This window comes from Benincasa hispida, chromosome 9 (assembly GCF_027475165.1).
Source record: "Benincasa hispida cultivar pf3 chromosome 9, pf3_genome.v1.1, whole genome shotgun sequence".
Lineage (NCBI taxonomy): Eukaryota > Viridiplantae > Streptophyta > Magnoliopsida > Cucurbitales > Cucurbitaceae > Benincasa > Benincasa hispida.
In genome coordinates this window covers 82,879,552-82,897,489 of record NC_143486.1, presented here as the reverse complement: position 1 = coordinate 82,897,489, position 17,938 = coordinate 82,879,552, and the positions used below count along the sequence as shown (strand labels likewise).

Sequence of the window (17,938 nt, the reverse complement as noted above, 5' to 3'; positions counted from 1 at the left end):
TTGTTGTGCTTGGATAGCAAAGTTGAAAGGCTCATCGACATACCAAAAACATGATGTATTGATCGATTTGTATCCTAAATCCACATGTGTCCTATTACTTTTGTTGTTATTCGTGTCAAACCATCTACACTTGAGCAAAAAAAACATGTCTTCTGTTCGCATATTGGAAATCTAATACTTCGTCTACAACATCATAGAAATTGTTATCCACACTTCCATTCCCACTGATCTCTCCGGCCACTAGGACTCCACTATTTTGTGTAGCTTGGCGATTATCACGCTTTACAATGTGAAATCGTACCCCATTAACAATGCATCCATTGTAAGAGCGCACCTCAGACAAAGGTCCCATTGAAAGTGAAAAGAAATCATTAGAGACATCTTCTCTCTCGTGTCGTTGTAGAACCTGATAATTAATTATACATTAAAAATGAATACAAAACATGAATCATTTCTCAACTTCCAATACTATGTACACTTGAGATTTGAACCAATTAGGAAATTTGTGTTGATGTCTTATATATACATCAGAGGCGCTTTGAGCTTCATGACGAATTAACCTCAAGTGTTGCATAAAAAATTGATCATTTGAAAGTTATATCAAAGGATTTATCCTAGACCTAAGATATTTATAAGGTTTGAAACATACTTGCGATAGTCTGTTATTTCTTTACAATTGTTGAGAATGTACCAATGTGCGATACGCTTTTCCTCCACTGATAACGTTCGTAAAGTTCACGCCCCTAATGGACATACCCTCTGCCTAAATAATTCAAATTCACCAAATATCTCATGATCGGGAATGTTATCATCATTTCATTCATCTCGAGCAGAAGTTCCATGATTCATTCATTGCATATGATTTTGCTATAGACCCCTCAGGACGTGCTTTGTTCCGTACAAATTGTTTTAATGTTCGTAAGCTTCTTTCAATAGGATATATTCAGCTGTAACTAATTGGACCCACCACTTTGGTTTCATATGGTAGATGAACTACAAGGTGTACCATTACATTGAAGAAGGCAGGCTGGAATATTTTCTCCAACTTACAAAGTATGACTATGATGTCTGCTTGTAGTCAGTTCAAATCACTTACACATATTGTTTTTGCACATAAGTCGCCAAAGAATGTATACAATTCAACAATAGCAGTGGATATGTTCTTCGGTAGGTATGCTCGAATACCAATAGGGAGTAGTCTGTGAAGCAACACATGACAGTCGTGTGTTTTCAGCCCCGATAATTTTCTATCTTTGTGATTCACGCATCGTGATATGTTAGACACAAATCCCTCGGGAAATTTCACTGATTTCAAATACTTACAAAAAAAAATCCGTTTACTATTAGTTAATGTGTACACTGCATGTAGTTTTACAAATCTATTATCGACCTGTACCAAGTGTAGGTCCTTTCTTATCTTCAAATCTTATTAGTCTAATCGAGCGTTTGTTGTATCCTTTGTATTTCCTTCAATATTTAACAAGCGTCCAACATATATTTTTTTCAATATGCATTATATCCAATTTATGTCGTAACAATAGTCTGAACCAATATGAAGGTTGGAAAAAAAATACTTTTCTTAGTCCAATTTAGAATTCGTTTTTTTTTTAATCTTGCTTCGATGGATTTTTGCTAAGCACAGAAAAGTTCAACATATTTATATGTTGTAAGATCTTTTCTTCATTCATTACAACTGGAGGAGGTCTACGTTCAACTTTTCTATCATGTTGCCTACTTCGGCGCCAACTATGATTCTCTAGAAGATAACGTCAATGTCCTATAAATGATATTTTCCCTCTTATCTTGAAGGACGAATTATCTTCTTTGCATATTGGACATACTTGATAACCTTTTGTTATCCACCCAGATAGGTCACCGTATGCAGGGAAGTCATTATTAATCCATAATAAGGTGGCATATAGTTGAAAAAGTTCATCAGTAACAGAATCATAAGTTCGCATACCAATTGTCCATAACTCTTTCAACTCTTCAATTAACAGCTGTAAGTAAACATCAATTTCCTTTCCAGGATATTTTGGACTAGGTATGAGCAAAGACATGAAGAAGTTTGTTTCCTTTATGCATTTCCAAGGGGGAAAATTATAAGGAATTATCACCATAGGCCACATACTATAAGAAGCACTCATATTTCCAAACGAATCGAACCCATCTGAAGCTAATCCCAAATGAACATTTCGGGGATCTAAAGAGAAATGAGGAAATTCACGATCAAAATGTTTCCAACCCTCTGCATCAGCTGGATGTCGCAATACATCCTCTGTTTCAACTTGTTTATCTTTATGTCATCTCATATCAAAAGCGCCTTCTTTTGATGCAAACAATCATTTTAATCTCGGTATCAATGGAAAATGACACAATATCTTATGAGGTATTTTTTTATCCTTGCCATCATTAACTTTGTACCGAGACTCACCACAAATAGGACATTGTTGCAAATCTACAAATTCTTTCCAATATAATACACAATCATATTTGCACGCTTGAATAGACTCATAACCTATGACTAAATCATGCAATTTTCACTTAGCTTCATAAAAGGAAGTAGGTATAGCGGTGCCAGCTGGAAACGCTACTTTAACAATTCCATCAACATGTAAAACGATTTGTTACTCCAGCCATTGAGAACATTGTTATGCATCAACTTCACTAAAAAGCTCAAGGACGGAAATTGCGAACAACCAGGGTATAGTTCATTACGTGCTTCGGTCATTAAATCCTCAATTAAGTTCGTGGTATCTCTTTCTTGACCATTAGAGGACATTTCATTCTCAATCCCTTCTTCATTTGCATCTTCGTTTTCAATTGGAACTTGTAGATCGTTTATAAGATTCAACATCTCATTTTCTTTGACAACTTTACCCTCTATACTATCTACGTCAATATTGTGTATTGAATGAGTTGCATGACTTTCAAAACCTCTAGATAAGTTTAGAGGCTCTCCATGATATACCCATTCATAGTATGAGGGAGATTTTTCATATGTTAATAGATGTCATTCCATGATATCTAATTTTTCTCAAATTGAATTTATACAATTCTTGTATGGACATCTTATTCGTCCAGAATCATTAACATGAAACTTCACCACATCTAAAAACTAAGATACTTCTTCTCTATACTCCATTGATAACTTATTTCTTATTTTAATCCTTTCTTTATTCATCCTTAAAAATAAATATTTTCTGACCAACTCGTAATCCAAAACAATAACCTGTATTAAGCATGAATTTTGATTCATTTAATAAACAATTTGATTAAAGGACAAAGGACACAGCCAAATTTGATCATGTTTTCTAGATCAAGCTTTTCTAGACCATAATTTTTACAACTTGTAAATAGATTTTCATAGCTTCCAAAAACATCTTTATCAGCAGAGATTGAGGACAACAATTGCAGAAATAGTAACCACTGCACAAACAATAGCTTCCAACTTGAAACAATTGCACAAACCAACAATAGCTGCTAACTTCAAATAATATGTCTAATTTTATATCAAAAAATGCATATAATTCAACTCAAGGCATAATAACTCACTCAACTCAAGGTATGTTAGGGGCCCAAACGTCCTCATAGTTTGTAGTATTAATTCTTCTATATACCTTACATTTATTGTACTAAAAAATTATTTAACATCTATCTATCTATACATACATACATACATACATACATACATCATACATATATGTATGTGTGTATATATATGAAAGAAGCTATATTTGCTTGATACTAAGTTAATTATAATGGTCTTACTAGGGTTTTTCTTTTTCAAATATTTTTTTTATAGAATTACTTGGGTTTAAGTTCGGGCTTGTACTTTAGAAATGCTCATTCACATTTTCCCAATTTTTATTAATTTGTTTCTAGAGATTTAGTAATAGAAAATTTAATTAAAATTGAACAATCAAAGTTGATGTGATACAAATTTAAATGACAGAATAGAAGAACGAGGTTTAAATTCTAAGATGACCATTGATTCAATATGTTTCATTGATTTAAAAAAAATGAAAAAAATCATAGAAAATTATAGAAATGGAAAAAATCATAGAAAATCATAGAAATGGCAAAAATCATAGAAAATCATAGAAATGACAAAAATCATAGAAATTTGAGAGAAGAGAACTCACGAAACGGGGGCGAAGGCACGATGGCAAACGAAAGCGGATGAAAACACTTCACTATCTCGGGGGCCGATTGACGACCAACAACGACGGACAAACCAAACCACGATGAATCTTCAAACCACTGACGAAGGACGACAACGCTTCACTCTCTCCGGCGAAGGACGACCTGAAGACGGCGAACCTCACTCTCTCGGACGGATGACTCGACAACGGTGGCGGCGACCAAAACCTCTCCTCGGGTTTGAGAAATTTGAGAAATTGGGGAGAAGAGAAAGGGAGATCTGGAATTTATAGCGGATCTCCCGACGCACAACGATGGATTGAAAGTGTGGGTCTACTCCAAGACCTTTTGATCGAGGAATTTTTAGAGAGAAATTCTTTTTGGATAAGAGAGATTAGAGATGAGAGGTGGAGGCTAGGTTATTTTTCATAAAAAGAAACCTTTACCCTAAAAAAGGTTATAATAGTATATTTATAGGGAGAGAGGGTAACCCCTTCTCCAAGCTTTTCCACTTTTCTCATTTTCGCTAATTAATTAATTAACTATTATTTAGTTAATTAGCATAAAAATTAAATAACTATATACCAAATCAAATTTAATATAAAGTTAATTAATTAATTAACATACAAATATCACACATTTATATGCATATATCTCTTTATGAATCCACTTCATATAAATCTAATATTTTAATCTCATTCAAATATATGTCTCTTCTAATATAGTTAGATTTATAGATCATATCTATCAGAATTCACTATACTTTATATTGATCATATTAATATAAAATTCCTTTAATTAATTTGAACAATTCAAATAATTTCTTTTTACTATCCTTAGCGAGTTAATAAGGGAACCTTATGGACTTATAGTTTAGAAGCTCAAATGATATGAGACTAATTTACATAAATTATTTTAATAATTAAATTAATCAATATTCATTAACTACCGATCACTCAACTAAAGATCGATAGATGCACTCTTTGCCTGTAGATGTATTTTTGTATCTGTTGAAATAACCAATCAGCAGTGAGCTGATCCTTCACAAATTGCTCATACTACAACTGGGTCAAAATACTGTTTTGCCCTTGTAATTACATCTAATTTCTTAAGTATCACTGATTTCTCTAATGAACGAACAGTTTATAGTTCAACTATAAACTAACACCTCTCGTGCTAGTGAGATGTTAAGGTTTCATTGTTCAAGAGCCGAAATCAGCTGTTAAGGGAGCAATTTATGTACTTTCTCTATGATTGGGAAGGAGTGAATTCCTTCTTGTGTAAGTGTGTTCCCAGCTCCCTACTCGGACAAATCCCAAAAATGGTAGGCTTTTTGAGTCGGCTAACACGGCCACTCTCACCCATATACATCAAAAGATTGCAATCATAAACAAGAGTTCACGACTCACTCAGAATTAAGGTCAAGTAATTTATGGCCGTCCTAATGAAATATTGGCTTCTTCAAGTAACAGTGTTATAAAGAGCAACCAATCATTTTGCGGTCCAGTCTTGTATAAACTCTTGATACAGGATACCCCCACTCACATATCTCCACATCAACAATATGGCACATATTGTCTATAACATTTACAACTCATGTAATTGTTGAGGTTGATGCACTAAATCTCATAGGGTCCTACAGTTTGTAAATATTATATGAACAAACTCATTATGTGATTAATAAAATATATGATATTTTATTCACTTTATCTATAAAAGATGTGATATTTTAGTTGCATTAACCATAAACCAATAAATTAACATCCAAGTTATCATTGTAACTTAACATGTATGTGGAGACATACGGGTAGATCATGTTTAAATGATAACCTAAATGGTTTGTAGTAGATGGATAAGACTGGGTACCTTATCCTGGTGACACTATGAGTATGGCCTGCTTTGTAGGCGTTACAATTGTTGTAAAGTACTACAAATGATCTGATCCTGATCATTCATATATTAGACATGTGAGCGGGGATATTCTATATAAAGGAGTTTATATGAGAACGGACCACAAAATGTTTAGTTTCATTTTATAACACCGTTCATAATAGAGACTTACATTTCACAAGGATGACCATAGGTAACATGACCTGAATCTTGAGTAAGTTGTGAGCTCTTGCCTATGAGGGCGGTCCTTTGATTTGTATGGGTGAGAGTGGTCAAATCGTCGACTCAACAAGGCAAAAAGTCTACCATTTTAGGGATTCGTCTTATTAGAGAGCTAGGAACATAACTACATAAGATGGAATTCACTCCTTCTCTGAAGCAGAGGTAAGTAGATAAATTGCTCCCTTAAGGGATGATTCTGATTCTTGAACAATGTGGCGCCACACCCTCTCCTGGCCCGAGAAGGGTTTAGTCATAGTAGGACTATGATGTATTGTTCATTAGAGAGATCCGTGGTACTTAAAGAGTTAGATGTAACTACAGAGGTAAAACTAAAATTTGGCCTAGTTGTACTTACGAGAAATTTGTGAAGGGTCATCGTACTGCTGATTGTAACGAATGGTGAATAATAGAGTGGCCGACAGTTAACGAATGGTGAATAATGTAATTAAAGAGTGTAATTAATTATTTATGTACCGTTAGAGCTTCAAGCTACAGGTCCATGAGGTCCTTTTAGTAGTTCAAAAGGATTTAGTTGATAATCAGTTTTTAAATTAATTTGCATTGTTCAAACTAATAAAGGGATTGATATAATTAAATCGTTTCAATTATATATGATATAATTGTCATAATGTATTTGATACATTATAGCTTAATGGGAGGAAATAAATATTTCAATGAGATTCAAATATATTTTCTATGAAGTGGATTCATAGTTGTTAAATTTAATATAAATATAATTTATATTATATGTCATAAAATAGAGAAAAGAAACTACAGTTTATATTGTATGTAATACAATATTAAAACTATGGGTTATATGCTATATTTGATATAACATATAATATAATATAAATATAATATGATAAGTTAGTAACCATATTTATTTATATTATATTATTATTATTTGAATAATAAGGAAGAGAGTTACAACTTCCTTCCCCTTCTTTTCTCTCCACCCACTTTATTGGAGGTGGTTATTCAATTTTGCAAAAGGAGAATAAAAGAAAAAAATAGTTTTTCTTCTTCTTCTATGTTGATATTGTTGAACAATTGAGAAAATAGAAGAGTTCTGTCTTTTGAGTTTAGTGTGAAAAGCTCTTAATCTTCTTCCTCCACCTTACGCCTCTTTCCTTCTAACCAAAATAGTTAAAACCCACCACTCCTGGGTTCTCACCCTGAGAATACCAAGGACTCCGTTGTGGTTGTGTCTGAGTTTTTATTGAAAAAGGTCTTCAAGAGGTTAGTGACTATTCGAGGGATTCGTCAAGAAAGGTTCTTCAAAGGTGATATTTCTTGAACTTATTTCTTGTAAAAGCATGCTGTAATTTAACTTTAAATGCATATTTGTTGTATGTTTACCGTAAACTTTACATTCGATAATTTATGGAATCTGGTCGATTCGCTTCCGCTCCTCAAAAGAGTTCATTCACTAACAATTACAAGGTGGGTCGTATCTACAATGTTACCAGGATAAGGCACTCGACCTTATCCATTTACTGCAAACCTTTTAGGTTATAACTTGAACATGAACCACTTGTATGTCCACCACATACTGTTCAAGTGACATTACATAACCTTGAATCTTAGTTTATTGGATTGAATTAACGTGGTCTGAATTTCAAATAGAATACCTCTTATTTTATTAAATAAATAATTTATTCTTTCAAAGTACAAACTATAAGATATAAGAGATTTAAGACACTAAATCCAACAATCTCCCACTGGTCCTGAAGCGAGTGGGATGTGCAGTATCAAATACAATACAATAAACAAGGCTATACAATATATCCAATACAATCTCTCACTTGCCCTAGATTAGATAACTCATATCCTATAGACCTAAACTTCCTAGGTGATCCTAAGAAACTTTAGCTGTGGGAGCCTTTGTAAATGGATCGGCAACATTGTTGTCCAAAGCGGTATTTGTGACAATCACATATCCTCGTTGCACAATCTCCTTAACGAGATGATATTTGCGCTCAATATGTTTTACTCATTTGAGACTTTGAGGCTTTTTGAAATTTTCCATAGCACTACTATTATCAAAATAAAGGGTGATGGGTAAGGTCATGTTTGGAACGATTCCCAAATTCGTCAGAAATTTTCTGAGCTAGAAAACTTCTTTAGCAGCTTCACAAATAGCTACATATTCTGCCTCTATAGTGGAGAATTCTATGCTATACTATAGACTCTCTGTTTAGAGTAAACACTGATCATGATCTGGATTTCCTAGAATCCTTATCAATCTGAAAATAAGAATCATTGTATCCTGTAAGGATAAATTCTTAGTGTCATACATAAACATATAGTTTCTCGTTCTTCTAAGATACTTGAGAAGAGTTTTAATCGTTGTTTAGTGATCAAATTTTGGATTGGATTGATATCTACCGACCACTCGCACTGCATGGGAGATGTCAGGCCTAGTACACAACATGACATATATAAGGCTATCTACTGCAGATACAGATGCATAGGGAATCCTTCTCATTTCCTTAACTTCTTAAGGTGTATTAGGACATTGTTTCTTAGACAAAATAATTCCATGCCTAGGTAATAAACGTTTCTTAGAATTCTGCATCAAATATCTGACAAGCATTTTCTCAATGTACGATGCTTGAGACAAGACTAGTGATTTGTTCTTACGATCCCTAATGATTTGGATCCCTAGAACAAATTGTGCTTCACCCAAATCTTTAATTTGGAATTGAGAAACTAACCATTCCTTAATGTTAGTCAGAAAACCTACATCATTCCAAATGAGTAGGATATCATCCATATACAACACTAAGAAAGCTACTGAACTGTTGATCATCTTCTTATAAACACAAGGTTCATCAACTTTTTGATCAAAGCCATAAGATTTGACCACAACACCAAGCCTCATATTCCAAGATCGAGATGCTTGTTTCAATGCATAAATGGACCGATTTAGCTTGCAAACCTTTTTCTCTTTTCCTTGTCCAATGAATCCTTCTGACCGAGACATGTAGATTATCTCATCAAGATTACCATTCAAAAATTTAGTCTTGACATCGATTTGCCATATTTCATAGTCATAATTGTTGGGATTGATGCCCTAAATCTCGTAGGGTCCTATAGTTTGTAAACATTGTATAAACAAACTTTTATATGATTAATAATATATGTTATTTTATTCACTTTGTCTATAAAATATGTGATATTTTAGTTGCATTAACCACAAACCAATAAACTAACATCCAAGGTTATCGTTGTAACTTAAACATGTATGTGGAGACATACAGGTGGATCATGTTTAAGTGATAACCTAAATGGTCTGTAGTATATGGATACGGCTGGGTACCTTATCCTGGTGACACTACAAGTATGACCCGCTTTGTAGGTGTTACAATTGTTGTAAAGTGCTACAAATGATCTGATCCTAATCATTCATGTATTAGCCATGCGAGCGGGGATATTCTATGCAAATGAGTTTGTATAAGACCGGATCATGAAATGTTTAGTCTAATTATATAACACCGTTCATAATAGAGACTTTCATTTCACCAGGATGGCCATAGGTAACAAGACTTGAATCCTGAGTGAGTTGTGAACTCCTGCATATGAGGGCGATCCTTTGATTTATATGGGTGAGAGTGACCAAATCGCCGACTCAACAAGCCTACCATTTTGAAGACTCACCTGATTGAGGAGTTGGGAACAAAACTACACAAGATGGAATTCACTCCTTCCCCGAAGTAAGAGTAGGTAGATAAATTGCTTCCTTAAGGGCTTATTCTAGGTCTTGAACAATGTGGCGTTACACCCTTTCCTGGCCCGAGAGGGATTTAGTCGTAGTAGAACTATAATGTATTGTTCATTAGAGGGATCAGTGGTACTTAAGTAGTTAGATGTAACTACAGGGGCAAAATGGTAATTTGGTCTAGCTGTACTTACAAGCAATTTTTGAAGGGTCATCGCACTATTGATTGGTTACATCCAATGGACACAAAAATATATCTGTAGTGCGAAGAGTGCAACTGTCAGTCTTTAATGGGGTGCCCAACAGTTAACGGATGGTGGATAATGTACTTAAAGAGTTTAATTAATTATTCACGTACTGTTAGAGCTTCAAACTACAAGTCCATAAGGTCCCCTTGTTAGCTCAAAAGAATTTAGTTGGGAATAAGTTTTGGGTTAATTTGAAATTTTCAAATTAATAAGAGGAAATTTAATTATATATGATATAATTGTTATAATGTATTTGATACATTATAATTTAATTGGAGGAAATAAATATTTGAATGAGATTTAAATATATTTTCTAATGAGATTCATAGTTGTTAAATTTAATATAAATATGATTTATATTAAATGCCATGAAATAGAGAAAAGAAACTATAATTTATGTTGTATGTGATACAATATTAAAATTATAGATTATATGTTATATCTGATATAACATATAGTTTAATATAAATATAATATGATAAGTTCGTTATCATATTTATTTATATTATATTATTATTTTTTAATAATAACTATCCTATTTTCTCTCCAACCACCTTGGGGGTGGTTATTCAATTTTGTGGCAAAAGGAATAAAAGAAAATAGTTTTCTCTTCTTCCTCTATGCTTGAGCACTGCAATTGGCTATACGATTATTTTTTGTAGTATTGTTCTGTGTGCTTCATCTTGTTCTTCCTCCAAACTCAAACAATCCCTCCTAACCAAAATAATCAGAGCCCACCACTCATGCGTTCTCACCCTGAGAATTAGGGGTGTATATAGGTTGGGTTGGGATGAGTTGAAGGTATTTTTTGGATCAACCCGAAAATTTGGGTTGGTTTAATTTGAAACCCAAATGACCCAAATAAAGTTTCCAACCCAACCCAACCCAAACCTTAAAATTCGGGTTGGGTTGGGTTGGATTGGGTTGTCGGGTTATAACTTATTTTTTTTATTTTTAATGAAAAATATGTAAATTTATATACAACACATGACTAATAACTAAAATTTCATAAAATTAAGATACTAAATACCAAATATATATGATATTTATTGTAAACTTTAAATAAAGACAAATATCATAACAATTTTAAAAGAAAAATATTAAAAATTCAAAAATTAATCAATACAAAGAAATTAAACTTTAAACAAAGAGGAATATATATATATATATATATATATATATATATAATTCGGATTGGGCTGGATCAACCCAAATTTTTTTTAGCCAACCCACAACCCAACCCAACCTAATAACAAAACTGACCCAACCCAACCCTTACATTTTGGGTTGGGTAATCCGGGTTCTTCGAGTTGTTCAAGTTGTCAGGTTATTTGAACACCCCTACTGAGAATACTAAAGGCTTACTGTGGTAGTGTCCGATCTATTTGGTTTGTAAAGTTCTTGAAGAAGGTCTTCAAGAAGTAGCTGAGTTCGAGGCTCATGACTGTTCGAGGGAATTACACAAAAAAAGGTTCTTCAAAGGTGATATCTCTTGGATCTTTATTTCTTGTTTAAGCATGTGGTAATTTATTTTGAATGCATATCTTGTATGTTTGCTGTAAATTATGTTTTCAATAAAAATGAAATTTTGACGATTCGCTTCGGCTCAAAGATCTCCTTTCAATATGAGTTCCTTCGATTGGTATCTGAGCCAGGTTGTTGGTTTCTGATTCCAAATTCCATTCTTGTATTGAATTCATTTACAATACTTGTGGGTTTTACATTTTGCATTGTGTTTATGTGATAAATGTATGTAGATGGTTTGTTGATGGATGTATACAGGATAGAAATCTCTGTTTATGGCTTTCTGTTTAAATTTACAAAGTTAATTTGTAAGGGCCCCTGCGTTTTTGGACAATAAATTACAATCGAGTTTGTATTTGTTTAAGTTTTGAGTCACTCGTGAGGCTTCAGAAGAAGAGTTGCAGTGCGTTTCGATGGAGAAGACGAAATGGAGGATGACGCATCATGTAGCTAGAGCTAAACGATTGTTTAGATGCGATCGTGTAGAGTTTACTATACGATCGTGTAGCATTTGCTAAACAATCGCATTGCTAATGCTACATGAGTGTAGAGTTTGCTACACGATCGTGTTGCATTGGTTGCATGATCATGTAGGCGCTCGATGGGTACACGATCACACGGTATATGATATTCGACACAAGCTTGCATGCTAAACGATCACGTAGACTATCATGCTCATCGCATAGTCATTAACTACACGATCGCATAGTATGTGATACTCGACGTACGCTACACGATTGCATATACTTTCATGTTCATCGCGTAGTCAAAAGCTACACGATCGTATATAAATTATCGTCTATACTCGACGCCTCGCTACTCGACGATGAGGAGTTTGCTACACGATCAATTGCAAGGGTTCTTGGTGGAGCGATTCAAGATAAGACCCGGTTCACTTGTTCTGAACCGAGGGGCTCAATTTTGTAATAAGTTAGCCTTTAATTTTCGGTTTTTGAGATTGTCTATCTCGTTCCATCAACTTTAGTTTAAATATACATGTGATGTATGTGTATTTTATATGCCCTAATGTATGTCATATAGTTTTAAAACCCACCATAGGTTATGCATTTATTTTTGTGCATCATTTTATATTATAAGTGTTATAAGATATTAGAATGCATGATTTAAATTACATAAAGCATGCACATGCATCATATAATATAAGAGTTGTAGTATATGTATGCATGCATTATAGCATATCCATGCATCATTTATATTATGTAAGGTTGAATGGTTGCATGGATTGTATGCTATAGCATAGTTCATTACTTAGTTATATTAAGGTTATATTAATAATGAATGAACATTGCATGAAGTGTGACACTACCTTAGGTTAATTTATAAATGTTATAAATGACTTATGTATATCATTCTTGCAATGCTTGGTTTTAATTGTTTCATTTCTTATACATGTTATAATAAATTAAATTAGAATTAAAATCAATAACAAAGAGTTGCATGCAAACCTTAGGCTATAATCACTTTTTAAAATTGTTTTAAAATTTGATTGAGATAGACCTAAGATCACATTTCTAATGAGATTAGAAATTTAAGTTTAATCTTTTAAATTGGTTCAATAGGACTAAACTAATTCTTAATAAAAGATTAAATATGTAACAAATATATCTATGAGGGACTTTTTGTCTAAGGATGGTTATGGCTAGGCTAGGGTACTTAAGTCGATGAAAACGTCGCACCCCTACCTGGGAACCTACCTGGAAAGGTGAATTAGATAGATTTATTACATGCATGAAAATTTGATGAAAGTTTGTTAAAGACTTTAATAAGACTTGAATCAAAATTGTTTAATCATCAAAGACAAGAGTTGTTTTTTAGCAAATTAAACAAACACTTAGATAAAACCCGTAGTCGGATTTTCTAAGTTAATTAACCCTAGGTAGAACACTCAGTGTGAGGAAAATGGGGTATATGATACTTCATTTTAACCTCTACACGTTTCTCCCTAAAAGTTCACACCCTGAGATCTACTCTCGACCTCGAGGCACCATGGGTGTCCCCCTACGGGTGGTGTTTGGGTAGGTCAATACCAAGGTGAATGGAGAAAGAGTGACAACATATCCCTCGGTCTCTCTCATTAGGTTGGATAAAGTTTCATGCATCGCCTCGTGGCATCATGGGTATTGATTTTCTAAAGGATGGCAGTTTTGCATGACGCTTTATTTGATCTCCATAAATGGATAGGGTTGCTTCAGTCTCTTGTTCTAATCGGCTTTTCCCTAAGGTTGGCTCATTAAGGTGGGACTCTAGAACTTAAAATGAGGGGTTACACTTACACAGAATTGTTAAGGATGTTAACAAATTCTAGATCGAACAATGGTTACTATTAATTACAGTTACAAGGAGTTGTTTCTGTCTAATGGTTGAGAATGTCTCATTTCAGTGAAATGGCACTTGATCACCCTACGGTGACTTTTGTTCTACTTCACTGAAGCATCATTGCAAAATAGATGTCACTTAGGGTACACTAGACTATTTTGCTAAAACGTGATTGATTTTCTAAAAAGTTGTTTAATGCAAGTAGACTAAATTAAGTTTGTTCTCTTTCAGCAATTTAAATGGCTACCGCTACACTTAGTTTGCTTGCCGCTGATAAATTAACTGGAAAAAATTACGCTAGTGGGAAAAGCACCATAAAAACGATTTTAATCATTGATGACTTACGTTTCGACCTAATGGAGGAGTGTCCTCCCATTCCACCTCCTACTGCTGCTATAAATGTTCGAAAAAAAATATGAGTGATGGACAAGGGCAAACGAGAAGTCCGAGCATATATCTTGGCAAGCCTTAACGAAGTCTTGGCCAAGAAGCATGGGCCCATGGTCACTGCACGTGAGATCATGGAGTCCCTATGGGGAATGTTCGGACAACCGTCCGTACAGCTCAAGCACGACGCTCTCAAGTACATCTTCAATTCACGTATGCAAGAAGGGTCATTTGTTCGGGAACACGTTCTCAACATGATGATCCACTTCAACGTCGCGGAGATGAACGGGTCAAGCATCGATGATGCCATCCAGGTTAGCATCATTTTGGAATATTTACCAGAAAGCTTCCTGCACTTCCATAGTAATGCTGTTTTGAACAGGTTTGACTACAATCTGACTACCCTGCTCAATGAGCTACAAACTTTCCAATCCTTGTTGAAAAGCAAGAAGAAGAAGAGTGAAGCAAATGTTGTTTCATCTTCCAAAAAGTTCTATTAAGGTTCGACTTCAGGAACTAAGTCTACACCTTCTTCCTCCGGCACCAAAAAGTGGAAGAAGAAGAAGAGTGGAAAGGGGAAGGTTGCTGTTAACCCAGGAGTTGTTGCTCCAAGGGGTAGACAACCAATGAGGATTGACAAGGAAAAATGTTTCCATTGCAATCAGAATGGACACTGGAAGAGGAACTGCCCCATATATTTGGCAGAAAAAAAGAAGGTCAAACAAGGTAAATATAATTTGCTTGTCTTGGAAACTTGTTTAGTGAAGAATTATGATTCTACCTGGATTATTGACTCTAAGGCCACTAACCATGTTTGTTATTCATTTCAGGGAATTAGTTCCCGGTGGCAACTTGATGCTCGTGAGATGACGATGTGAGTTGGAACCGGGCACGTCGTCTCAATTATGGCAGTGGAAGGTCTTTGATTAACTTTACATGACAAATTTCTCATTCTGAATGATGTATTTGTTGTTTCGGATTTAAAAAGGAACTTAGTTTCTGTAAAGTGTCTTTTAGAACACAACTATCAATTAAACTTTTCTTATAATAAAGTGTTTATTACTAAGAATAGTATTGATATATATTCTGCTAAACTGGAAAACAATCAATCTGTATGTGCTAAGGCCGTTAGCAACAAATGCCCTTCATAACATAGAGATGTTTAAAACTATCGTAACACAACATAAACGACCCAGAATTTCTCCTAAGAAAAATACCCAACTATGGCACCTAAGATTAGGACATATTAATCTCAATAAGATGGAGAGGTTGGTGAAGAATGGACTTCTAAGCGAGTTAGAAGAAATTTTTTTACTTGTGTGTGAGTTATGCCTTGAAGGAAAGATGACTAAAAGGCATTTTACTGGAAAAGGTCATAGGACCAAAGAACCTCTAGAGCTAGTGCATTTAGACCTTTGTGGTCTGATGAATGTAAGAGCTACGAGAGGTTATGAATATTTCATCACTTTTGTTGATGATTATTCAAGGTATGGGTACGTTTATTTAATGCAACATAAGTATAAGTCTTTTGAAAACGCATTAAATGGAACGATTAAAACACTTCGATCTGATCGAGGTGGAGAGTTTATGGATTTAACTTTCCAGAACTATTTGATAGAACATGGAATAGTATCCCAACTCTTAGTACATGGTACACCTCAACATAATGGTGTATCAGAGAGGAGAAATAGAACCCTGTTGAACATGGTACGGTCTATGATGGCTACGCTTCCTTATCTGACTCATTTTAGGGTTATGCAGTGGAGACTGTAGTTTATATCCTGAACTGCGTTCCCTCTAAGAGTGTTACCATAACACCTCTGTAGTTATGGAATGGTCGTAAAGCTAATTTACGTCATTTCAGAATCTGAGGTTGCCCAACACATGTGCTTGAGGCCAATCCTAATTAACTGGAACCACAATCAAGGTTATGCCTATTTGTAGTCTATCCCAAGGGAACGAGAGGTCGTTATTTCTTTGATCCTAAAAAAACAAAGTATTTGTATCGACAAATGCTACTTTTCTTAAGGAAGACCACATAAGGGAGCACAGACCCAGAAGTAAAATTGTGTTGAATGAGATTTCTAAAGAAACTACTGAATCTTCAACAAGAGTTGTTGAAGAGCCTATTACCTCAACAAGATTTGTTGAAGTAGGTTCATCTAGTAGGTCAAATCCACCTCAAGTGTTGAGGGAACACCGATGTAGTGGGAGGGTTGCGAACCCACCTATTCGCTATATGGGTTTAATTGGAATCTTAGCTATGGTAGCTGATGGCGAGGTTGAGGATCCATTGTCATACAAGAAGGCAATAGAGGATGTTGACAGAGATGAATGAATCAAAGCCATGGATCTCGAAATGGAGTCTATGTACTTCAATTCAATATGGGATCTTGTAGATCAACCTGATAGGGTTCAACCTATAGGTTGCAAGTGGATCTACAAGAGAAAACGGGGTGCTAATGGGAAGGTGCAAACCTTCAATGCTAGACTAGTGGCAAAAGGTTATACCCAGGTAGAGGGAGTCGGCTATAAGGAGACTTTCTCACCTGTTGCCATGCTGAAGTCTATCCAGATCCTCCTATCCATTGTCTCATATTATGACTATGAGATATGGCAAATGGATGTCAAGACTACTTTTCTGAATGGCAATCTTGATGAGACCATTTATATAGTGCAGCCCAAGGGATTCATAATCTAAGATCAAGAGCAAATGGTTTGCAAACTTAATCGGTCCATTTATAGACTAAAACAGGCATCTCGATCTTGGAACATAAGGTACGATACTGCAATAAAATATTATGGTTTTTATCAAACCGTTGTATGTAGTTGATATCCTACTCATTGGGAATGATGTAGGTTTACTGACTACAGTTAAGAACTGGCTAGCGACCCAATTCCAAATGAAAGATTTGGGAGAGGCTCAGTTTGTTCTGGGTATTTAGATTTTTCAAGATCGAAAGAACAAAATGTTAACATTGTCTCAGGCATCGTATATTGACAAGATGCTTGTCAAGTATTCGATGCAAAACTCCAAGAGCGGCCTATTGCCTTTCAGGCACAGAGTTACTTTGTCTAAGGAACAGTGTCCTAAGACACCTCAAGAGGTTGAGGATATGAGACAGATCCCCTATGCATCTGTCATGGGCTGTTTGTGTTAGGTTTTATGTTCTAAAACTCGTGGTATGTAAACAATGGAGCTTATTCTCAAAATTCAATAAAGGTGTTATTGAATAGATCTATTACTTGAATAGAAATCCAATAAACCTAAAAGTACCTTGACTATTGGATGAGTACTTGAACTTTATGTGGAGAAATAAAGGTGGATCGGGTTCGAGTAAATAGTCAAAATGATCTATAGTACATGGATAAGGTTGGGTATCTTGTTCTGGTAACACTATTGGATATGGCCTGCTCTGTAGTTGTTACAAGGAGTTGTAAAGTGCTACAAACGAAGTGATCCTAA

At 34.7% G+C, this 17,938-nt stretch overlaps 1 pseudogene; it reads right to left on the bottom strand.

The window, feature by feature from the left end:
* Positions 1-17,938, bottom strand: part of LOC120084907 (uncharacterized) — a 41,092-nt pseudogene that overhangs the window by 14,811 nt on the left and 8,343 nt on the right.